Source organism: Haemaphysalis longicornis, unplaced genomic scaffold (genome assembly GCF_048455015.1).
Source record: "Haemaphysalis longicornis isolate Haplotype H1 unplaced genomic scaffold, Haemaphysalis longicornis Haplotype H1 scaffold_5, whole genome shotgun sequence".
Lineage (NCBI taxonomy): Eukaryota > Metazoa > Arthropoda > Arachnida > Ixodida > Ixodidae > Haemaphysalis > Haemaphysalis longicornis.
The window spans coordinates 177,076,824-177,087,662 of NW_027526385.1; positions in this window are offsets into that span (position 1 = coordinate 177,076,824).

A 10,839-nucleotide genomic window follows, 5' to 3' on the forward strand; every position below is an offset into this window, starting at 1 on the left:
GACGGCTGCCGCGTAGAGTCCACAGTGTTGAGCCACCAGACACAGTGGCGGGTTCTCACGCGCAGCCTGCGCGCCTGGTCACTGACCTCATAGGTGGACCTTACACCAGTCCTGTGCTAACTGCGACCAATTTATCCCTGTAAACTTCTTGATCTCATCTTCCCACCTAACTTTCTCTCCCCCCCCCCTGCCACGCTTGCCTTCTCTAGGTATCCGGTCTGTTACCCTTAATGACCAACGGTTATCTTGCCTTCGCAGTGCATGCCCTGCCCACGTCCGTTTCTTCTTAATTTCTACTAATATGTCATTAACACGCGTTTGCTCCCTGACCCACTCCGCTCTCTTCTTGTCCTTTAATGCTACACATATCTTGCGTTCCATTGCTCTCTGAGTCGTCCTCAATTTAAGTTGAACCCTCTTAGTGAGCCCCATGTTTGTCCTGTAGGTGAGTACCGGTAAGATGCAACTGTCATACACTTTCTTCTTCAGGGAGAGAGAGAGAGAGAGAGAGAGAGAGCGAGGGAGAGAGAGAATAAATATTTTATTTATCATCGAACAGAGGCTGATGAATGGGCCTCGCCCCGTGGACGGCATCCCTAGTCCGGGGTGCCTTGACTTCAGCTTGCTGTCCTTGCTCGGGTCACCAGCTTGAGCTGGGAATACGGATCTGGACTGGCCATGGCAGGCTGCCATTCAATACCTGAGAATACCTGCCGAATGCACTCCACCCCATTCTCATCCTTCTAATTATCTCTGCCTAGCAAGGCAACGTCATGAGCAAATCTGAGGTTAGTGAGGCATTCTCTATTAACCCCTACTCCCACCTGTTCCCAATTTAATGTTCTGATTCTTCTTGTAAACACGCTGTGAATAACATTGCAGTAACATTGGATTGCTGCTGTAATTTTACTATAGCAGCATGAATTTGCGTACTAAAGACTATGCAGTCGGCCAACTACAAGGAACGTTAGCTTGCAGCAGTATTTATTGTGTGGTTCTCACAGAAACACAAAAAGACTGGTGGGTTAGGCCTCCATGACATCATGTGGTGAATCCAACATCGGGAGCGGCGTACAGCATGACCTTCCGTGATTTACGGTTCAGCATATGACACCGATGTAATCATCGACACTCGCCACCAACGGATGTTGAGGAAAACTAACGACTTTTACAGCTAAGGCTGCATCTGCACCACGTCCGACAGCTTGAGATTCTTGGCAATGCTGCACCAGCATTCGTGGTTGAGGGCGTCTGCCTGGGTGCCGGGGCCCGGGTAGCAGACGACTTTTTCCCAGACGACGCCAACCAGGCGCAAGTAGTTTGACCGGATGTAATGGCGCGCCGACAGCTTGAGAGCTATGGCCTCCTTTTCGCTTTGTCCCGTCACTTTCATCAGGTGCGGCAGGAACGACGCCTTGGTGCTGAGCTCCTCAAACACCAGGGCTGCCAACCTGTCCAGTCTTTGCTTCGTTGCGAATCTAACAGCCAAATTAAGAAGGCCGAGGTTCCTTCGAAGGGCCCTCAGAACACGACGGGACACCACGTTTGCATCAAGCTCCGCGGGCAGCGGGAACTCCACGATGTTCCTGTTCCTGGCCACGGCTCGCGACAAAATAGCAAAACGCTTGGTGTGGAGCCCGCACGTGCTCTCCACGGTGAACTTGGTGATTGTGCCGTTCTTGGACAGCAGATACGCGATGGACTTGATGGACTGCAGAGAGATGTCGCAACACTTCATGGCAACCTCTGTCACGGTGGTGTTCAGTAGCAGGGCTTTGGCGACATGGGAGAACGAGCAGAGATTTAAATAATCCGTGGGGGCAATGGCAACCTCAAGGCTTCGGATACTGCGGTTCTGCGCAAGCGCAGAGCATAATTGCTCAACGACTCCCCTTCGGTACGATGTCACCTCAATCATGAAAACCTGTACCCTCGTGTTCGTGGCGAGGTTCTCGAGCAGAGCGCAGACGCTGTCCTCAGTGAGGTCGTAGCTGCAACAAAGGTGCAGCTCTGTCGGTGACTCGGCGTCAAGGGCCACAGCTGCCGATAGTGGAGGAATGTCCATGTTTACCCACGTCATCTGGATTCGACTGTAACTTTTGTCTTCGGCCATTTGGAAAGATAGTTCCGCCCTGGGGGCAGAAAGCAACACGTGGCTGCTTTGATATCGTTAGTGTCCAACACTTCCTTTCCGAAAAAGTCCGTGTAAACAAGACACATACTTGCTTTATCTGAAATCACCAGCTGAATAACTAACTTAACTATTGTAGCCAAATGGCCTTCCTAATTCGGTCCCTGCATAATATTTACAAGCACCGAAATTTATCAAAATACAACACCACCAGGAGCATCACTGCTGATGTGCCAGATACATGCTGAGAGGATAACCAGGTGCTCTTCTGCGTGTTTTTTTTTGCTAAAACATCTTTTCCTTGAAAACTCACTGTCTCGTCATTTTCTTTGTATTTTACACGAACAATTCTAGTTTGTTTTAGAAAGGCAGAAATTGCGCTGATAAGTATATGTTGGTCCTTAGAAAATGATAATCCAGAATGCACCTCGGAAACAAGCTTTGGCTGCGTAGTTTGAGAACGATAGGTTTCCGTTTGGCCGAGACCTTCCAATTGAACCGAATGAGCTCTTTTCTATAAGATAGAAAATATGTACTTTATTTCACAAATATTTGTGATCATCTAAAACCCGTACGGCATATCTTGGGTCTTCTGGTTCTACTCCACAGCTCCCCAGCTCCTGTTCCTAGCTTACACCTGTTCTTGAGTGCTCTGGAGCTGTTTAGTGCCCTTGCCTGCGCTCTTGCTACACTGGCCTGAGAAGTCGACATTTGAGCAAGTGGACCAACTTTAATGAAATTTGCATGCTGATTTCACGCGAATTGTTATTAGAACATGCGCAAAATCTGGTTGCTTTACTATAATCTCGAAATATGCTATGATGACATGACACCCTGTAGCAGCCTGGAAGGGTTCACAGACATGGAAGCAATACGAATCACGTACACAGAATCCGACGCCCGCATTATACATTGCTGCTGCTCCGTCACATCCGTTCGTGTGCTTTGAAGCAACCATGCCCGACTCTATCGAAATGGGAACATTAAGACGTACATGAAACTGACAGAATTACATGTGTGTAACATTCTCAAGGCTCCTTAATGGTGTCCAATAAAAATGTACGGGGAATAATCACCTCTCCTGCTGGGAACTCCGAAACAGGCAAAACTGGACGACCTTGATGACTTTGTTTTTGCGGAGTGCAGTAGAGAAGGCAGAGATGCCACGCACATCCACGCAGTTCATCCTAAGGTCAAGGGTCTCAAGGGCACAGTTCTCTTCCACTGCGGCAGCCAGCATTTCGGCAAGGTGGTCATCGACACCGCACTGCGTCAGTTCCAGGTGCCGCAAAGCCGCGTTGATTCGCAGAGCGGATGCAAGGGTGGCTGCTTTGATATCGTCGAATACGCAGATGCTCAGGCTCAAACTCAGCAAGCTACGGTTAACTTTTAGAGCTTCCAGCACGGAGGTGAGATCTGCTGGGCACCAGCGTAGGTACAGGTCGGTGAGGGTTGTGTTCGCCCCGAGTGCCGCAGAAAAGTTTCGAAAATCCGTGTCCCACAGAAAACCGTAGTCCAATGCCAGCTTGGTGAGGGAACTGGAGTTTCGAAGCAGGATGGACAGGCAATTGACACATTCTTCGTCAAATGCGCCATTGGATAGAGACAGCTCCCTGAGGGCGCGACAGTTGAGCAACGCGCGCAGAATGCGGCTGGCGGGCCAGTGTGATATGCCGTCGCCCCGAATGACTACACTGTTTAGGTGGTTCCCATTTCGTTTCAGAAGATCAGCCAAGGGACGGTCGATGGTGCCGTAGACTGGGAGGACGGTGAAGTCCAAGCTCTCGAGAGAGCGCAGGGCGGCCAGGCCTTCCACCAGTTCGCCTTCGCATGTGGACGTGTCCATAGCACCCCGAAGAACCAGACCTCGAATGTTGCTGCTCCGGCCCAAGGCTGAGGTGATCGAGAGCACCGGCCGTTTGAACATCATCGGACCCCGGAATTCGAGCCTGATGGACTGTACGCATCGGTGCGCCTCCGGAAGCCAGGAAAAGACGTAAGCGGCGTCGTAGAACGCATCTTCGTCGCTGTACAGCAGACGCCCATACGTCGGCAACGAGCGGATGGCAAGCCGACCCGGCTCCGTTTCGATGAGTTCCACACTCACGTGGTGCAGAACTCTGTTCCAGGGTTCGAGGTTGAAGCAGAGCCAACAGCCGCTGTAGAATTCCTGTGTGCAGGGACGATCCACTTGCAAAGCACGCACGGTCAAGCGGGATAGAATCTGCTGGCGATGCGAGAAGGTGCCATCGGTCCTCGCGACTGGACAGTCCCAAGCCAGGTTCGCAAGCCTCTGAGCGATTTCATCCGTCATTCCGGCAAGAAATTGGGCGCCGTCAACGAAGCCGGCGTTGCCTGCGCTCCTTCTGGACGATCTTTCACCGCACGTGAGGGAATGGCACAACGCTGCGTTATGCACGGTAGCATGCTGGTGATAATGATGATCGTGATAATAACACCCTCGATGGAGATGCCGTGCATTCACACAGGAGAACTTTACATGAACGTTTCCGCCGGTTTCGGTGCTTGCGTCGACAATGCGAATAGTTAACGGGCCCGAGCTTCTTGCTTGCATGCAAGAAAGCCATAGGGAATTGACCGTCAATTCATAGTAACATCGAAAAAATTAATCCAGGCAATTGCAAGCCATACGAGTTTGGAGAAATGAGTGCGAAAGGTCTTGTGCACAGTAAAATTTTGAAAAGGTGGGAGGTAGATGTTGGGAATTTCCAAACGTTGATTGTCTGAGGTTTGCTCCTAGCATGCGGCACTGTGTAACAGAACTCCGAAAGCGAGTCAAAACGCATATGCACTGTACGCGAACGCGACACGTGTAAGCTTGAGTGGTTTTGTTTGTGGTGAAAAGTTGTGCACGGTAGCCCTGTTACTCTCCCTACGTGGCGTTATTCTCCCCGGTGATGTGGAGTGCAGAGGTTGCATAGTACCGCCTGGATATCTCATTGATGCGTCTTTCCATGGTTTTCTCGATTTTAAATGCAGAGCATTTCTTCAACTCACGATGTCACCCGGCGTTGGCGTGCCTCGGCGTCTGAAACAGCCGTTCCAGGTGCGCCCTCTCCCCCACTCCTCCTCTCCCGCATCACGCTACCGTCCTCGCTCTCAACAACAGGTCCGCACCCCTCCCCCTACACTATATAAAAAAATAATACTTACCGGGGCCTGGTTTCGATCCCATGACCCTGCGGGCGGAACGCAAGGTACATGGTGCTCTACCCACTGCGCCACAAAGCCGACACGGATTGGAAGACTACGAACGCGCCTTATATCCTTGACTCATTCAAACTACGTCAAGAAGCTTCTGATACAACGCATTCACTACCTGTGGGCGGAACGCGAGGTACATGGTGCCCTTCCCACTGCATGCGCCACAAAACCGACACAGAATGAAAGGCTACGAACGCGCCTTATAGCCTTGACTCATTCAAACTACGTCAAGAAGCTGCTGATACAACGCATTCACTACCACCAACTCCCCAAACACTAAACGTTAACGCAATACACCCACCCCCTATGCGACGCATTTACTCGAGTCCCCCTCGCGGGGAGATGGTTTACCCTTTTTTTTTGGTTTTATGCTGGTCTTGGAGGCCATTTTGTGCCCCTACTTCTCGTAAATTTGTGCAAATATTACGTGACATTGTTCCACGCTGCGCACGGCTCCTGTCCACCCCCGCCGTTGCTCCGTTCCGGCCTCGCGTGCATTTCCACTGTTCGTGCCATGCCGTGTGTTTTGTTGTTATTGGGCTCGCGAAAGATTTACCGTGAAACTCGCCGCGCGTGTTGCACCCACCCAAACAACGGGTCGTTCTTCGTAGAGTCAATCTGACCTCCAAGCTCAGCCAAGGTCAAGCCGGCGCCTCGTGCGGTTGCTCAGTGAAACCGCCTGATCGCTCGATAGTTACAAATGCAGGGGTGCGAAGAGGGGATAGGTATAAGGATGAGGACGCGTGGCATTAGAAAATGATAAAAGGGGGCGCTTGTTGCATCCAAGTACACTGCGCATTTGAGCTTACAGCTATAGTGTATTAGACACTATATTACAGCGTTGACTGCGCCGAGCAGCACGTGCGCTTTGTCTAGTAAGCGTGTTCATCGCGCTTTCGGTGCGAAAATTCAGCTATCGCTCGACAAACTCGGTTTAGCCGTGTTCAATCACGGCAGAATTTATGGCCATGGTTGCATGCATGTATCGTGTCAGAGACGCGAAACTTTTTCTCATCAATGACCTCCGTCAACGGTCGAGAGAAATAACATTCCACATCTATTTCGCCTAAACATTGTGTCACCCCTATGCTGTGTGGTAATTTTACCCTAACACAGCGGAATGGCTCAGAATTTTAAAGACAATAGTGGGCGACATTAGACGCTATAAAATAGTGTTCTGTCTGTCTGTCTGTCTGTCTGTCTGTTTGTCGGTCTGTCCCTAGATTAAGCCGCCCAGACAATAGTTAGAGCTACTCTTGGACAAGGCGTTTGTACAGCCAAAACATTTCCGTACAACTGAATGTAGAAGCATAGTTGATACTTTTTGAGATTTATGGAGCCTTGTTCTTGCTACTGTAGACGCAACACTGCATGGGTAAGCAGGAAGGCTATTTAACGATGATGGCGCCAAAGTATCAGACTCTCCTTTAAACCATAAATACCTATGACCGAGAAACCAAATGAGGCAGATATCCCGCAAATGGGAAGTTGCCCGAAAATGGAAGGGAAGAATTAGAGCTGGATTTTTTGGCTGATATCAGAGCGGGACAAACCGATACGGAGTCAGATACGACCGCTGAATTTAAGAGAACAGGTGCACTTATTACCTGGTACCCACATATTTCACGTACTTTTCCGTCGGCCTTATTCCCACGGGGACAGTGGTCACGCCAGCCTGTCACAGTGGCCCACGAACGAACGGGCGTTCACATTTCCGGACACGTTGCTCGGAACACGTTCCGGACACGTTGTTCCGGACACGAGGGCTTACCAACCCGTCCTCGCGACGAAATTGTCACATGAAGTGGACATTTACACGCACGCAAGCCTTTCTGCTTTCAGCATGGACCTGGCCTGGCGCTGCCCAGCTCTTCCAAACAAACACCTATTACAACGCACCCATACTCCACGCGACCTCCCCTACACAATACACCCTCATCTGTCAATTCTGCCCCTCTCTTAATACCACCTACCACATGGTGTGGGCCTGTCAAAACAACCCATCGCTTACCCCCAATCTCAGACCTTGCCCAGAGCAGTGGGAGGGCCTGCTGACCAGCTCCCGTCATGCTGACCAGATCTTTCTGGTCACCCGTGCCAGGGCTGCAGCCAAGGCCCAAGGGTACCTGGACTGAGGCGAACCCACCCCAACGAGTGACGGCTCAACCATCACCGTTTGCTCTATTAAATCTTTCTTTTCTCTCTCTCTCTCGATTAAATTTTGGCGCATATCCGCACAGGTATTGGCTGCGTATGCTTAGGTCGTAACGGCCTTGAGCTTTTTGTCTGTTTGCTTAGGATTTAACGTTGATCGGTAGTGAACAGAATGAAGATTTCAGGGTACGGCAAAAAAAAAAAAAAAAAAAAAAGGTGAGATCTTTCTTTGCTTCCGAATGCGAGCTGTTTTCAAGGGGCCATGCACACCAAATACAAGTTGGTTTTATTCGAAAGAATTCCTGTTTTATAGTGCCCCCAGCGCTTGTCCGGATGCAAACGATGTTTTATTCACTGAGAAATTTATCAGTATAAGTTAAAATTTTGATTTTACCGCTAAATCGTGTGCTTTCGTTGTCTGCAATGACATCATCGAAACCGACCGATCTGCAGGCGATTGCGAAGCCTTGTTTACGTTAATGGACCTAAATGGCGCCACCATACCGCGGCAAGCCCTTTTTTGTTTTTGGTTTGTTTTTGACCGTATTTAAACCGGGCTTGTTTTTGTTCAGAGAGAAAATAATCGTTTCGTGAAACATAGCGCTCGCTCGACAAATACGGTCACGTAAAACACAGTTGCTTGCGTCAATCGGCCAGTGTCTTCTGAGACAACCCCGCAGCCCCGCAGCCCTGTGCAGCTAGACCAAGCATATAGTGCGCGCAATAAGCAGTATGTTTACATGTTCCACTGTTTGTCCCACCATTCTTACTGCTTTAAAAAGAATGTGCCATAAATTTAGGCCCAAATAGCTTGTTCGGCAAGCTTATCAGCTGTGCCTAATTTGCGTTTGCTTCTTCTTCCGGCCTCCGCCAATCGCAGAGATGGCTGGTATGACATCATAGGTTCTGTTGCGGGAAATGAGCTAGTGGTCGCATGGCTATTCCCCCTTTTCCTAATTATATAGCTTATGTGAGCGAAGTTTACGTTAAAAGTGGTGTCAGTATGATTCTAACGAGGCAATCTTTTGAATGAGCCAAACTTGTGTTTAGTCTTCATGGCCCCTTGAAAAATGAGGCGAAAAGTTCTAACGACTAACGTCAAAACGAAATGCTCGAGTCATTGTTCAGAACAAAAAAAGAGTACGCGGAGTAGAGGATGGAAGATCGATATCTCTATGAACGGGAAATATGACTAAAGGAGTCGGTAGGCATGGATGTGCACCCCTTTTGGATTTGGTTTTAGCGCACGTTTAACTTTGCTAGAGCACTTGCATGTGTATTGGCTGTAGGTTTATGTTAGGGCTCATAAATGGTGTGATTTACTGCAAGAAATTATTATAACTGTCTTTGAAACGCTTTCTTTGAATTTCGCTTGGTAATACGTGGGAAACATACGCGAAATCGTCATTATTATGAAACCGACGTTAGTATTGTATAAAATTGTATAAAAATTGTCATTATTCTGTGGGCTTCTAAGGAAACAACCGAGTTGCAATTTCCTTTAATTTTCGCGCAGTAAAATGTGAGTAGTTACTGTTTTTATGATTGATATTCGTTTCAGAGAACCTCATGTATTGAGCGGTGCGGATCAAATTACTGAAGTCTTTTAGAGCTTCACTGAAACTAAGATTTAACAGCAGTTCAACGGCAGATAAACGAAGTACGCTTTGACCTCCACATTCGTAGAATGTTCAGAGCATCCACGTCATTTTTTTCATTTGTGTTTTGTTCGCTTGCAGAGTGTGTGTAATGTTGGGGTGTCACTCGAACGTGATAATCTATGCGCTCGTGACCTCATGAGAAAGGTGAAACAGGTCCGCATTGAGCAAGAGAACCAAAAATTCTGGCTCAAGTCACTCTTATAACAAATTGACAAGGCACCCAGCGCTCCGTGACAATGGTTACAATTACGCTAAACGCGAATAGGTTACCAGGAATTTAACAACGTAACATTCTCACCACTATCATCTTTTATACGTACACCCTTCGTGTAAAGGCACTTTGCCCTGTGGAGGCTTGCAATGGAGGCGAGTATTTTATTTTTGCGAAAATCAACAACAATCTTGAAAGCCGTAAAATAGCCCCCATTTCACTGTATTTGCCAATGAGGCAGTTAGTCTTGAACAGGAAACGGGAATTCGTCCGTATAGTGTAGGGGTCTGGAGAGCCGCCTAGCGTTTTCAGTGCACTGATGCTTGTAGTAGGGCACCGAGGGATGTATTGCCACATTGAGTTGGGAGACCTCAATTTAAAAAGGGTTCTCTGTAAGTTGTTACAAGAAGAGGACGACGATGAGCGGAGTAGAAGCCGGCATGGGCCCAACGTCCGAGGAAGAAGAAGCTTGACAGGCACGCATCCCGCGCGTGCTGTGTCATGGCCGACATGCAAATACTGTAAATGTATCGTTCTCTAATCTCATGGTTCACTTCCATGGTCCTGCCGCTACGTAGCAATATTTAGGATAGAAAGCATACAGAACAGAAGGTCAAAGTGGGTTAATGAGGGCATCTCAGATGTCGAGAATTCGAAATGTTTTATTCTGGAAACGTTCTGGGGCTGTCCGTTTCAGAAGCTTTGTGCAGCACAGTAAATTGTAAGCGGCCCACAACTAGTCCACAAAATGAGCGTGTATATCTCACCGCGATAATCACCATACGCCGGATGAAGGATGGTAACAATGGGACTTGAGGCCTTGGCAGGACATGAACTCCTGTCGTGAAGTCCTTGGTGGAAATTTCTGTCACAAGGTCGCATGTGTGACCGCATCCGTATGCCCCGTAGCTTCAGCATCGCTACGCGCAGTGTATATAGCATGGATACCTATATGATCTGTACATCTGCCGAACAGTTTTTTTTGCCTAAGGAAACCTTACCTCAATTTAATTCCCGATTTTTCCATAAAAAGATGAATGATTAGGTTTAATATGGCAGACCGCGAGACCAGTTGGATTCGTGATGTCGAGACAACCAAAACAGCGGAAAAGAACGCAGCACAAAGATGGACGGTCTTCAGACTTAAAGCGGATATTTATTTCTGTGCCACTTATGTGTCCTCCATTATTCGACTAGTTCTCAAACCTTTGCGATTAGCACAGCTATCAGATAAGTGCGATGACCTGATATCAGGGTAAGCGAGGAAACAATGTTGGCGTTTTTCTGCCCAATCGTAAAATTCTCTATACACTTTCTGGATATGCTGCATGAGTGGTGAAAGCAAACAAGTAAAAATTAACCATAGAGCATGAAGCCTCCTTGTTTATTAAATCTAGAGATTTTTTTGGAGTAGGGTATACTGTTCTGCAGCCATAATAATATTATTTATTTCTTCA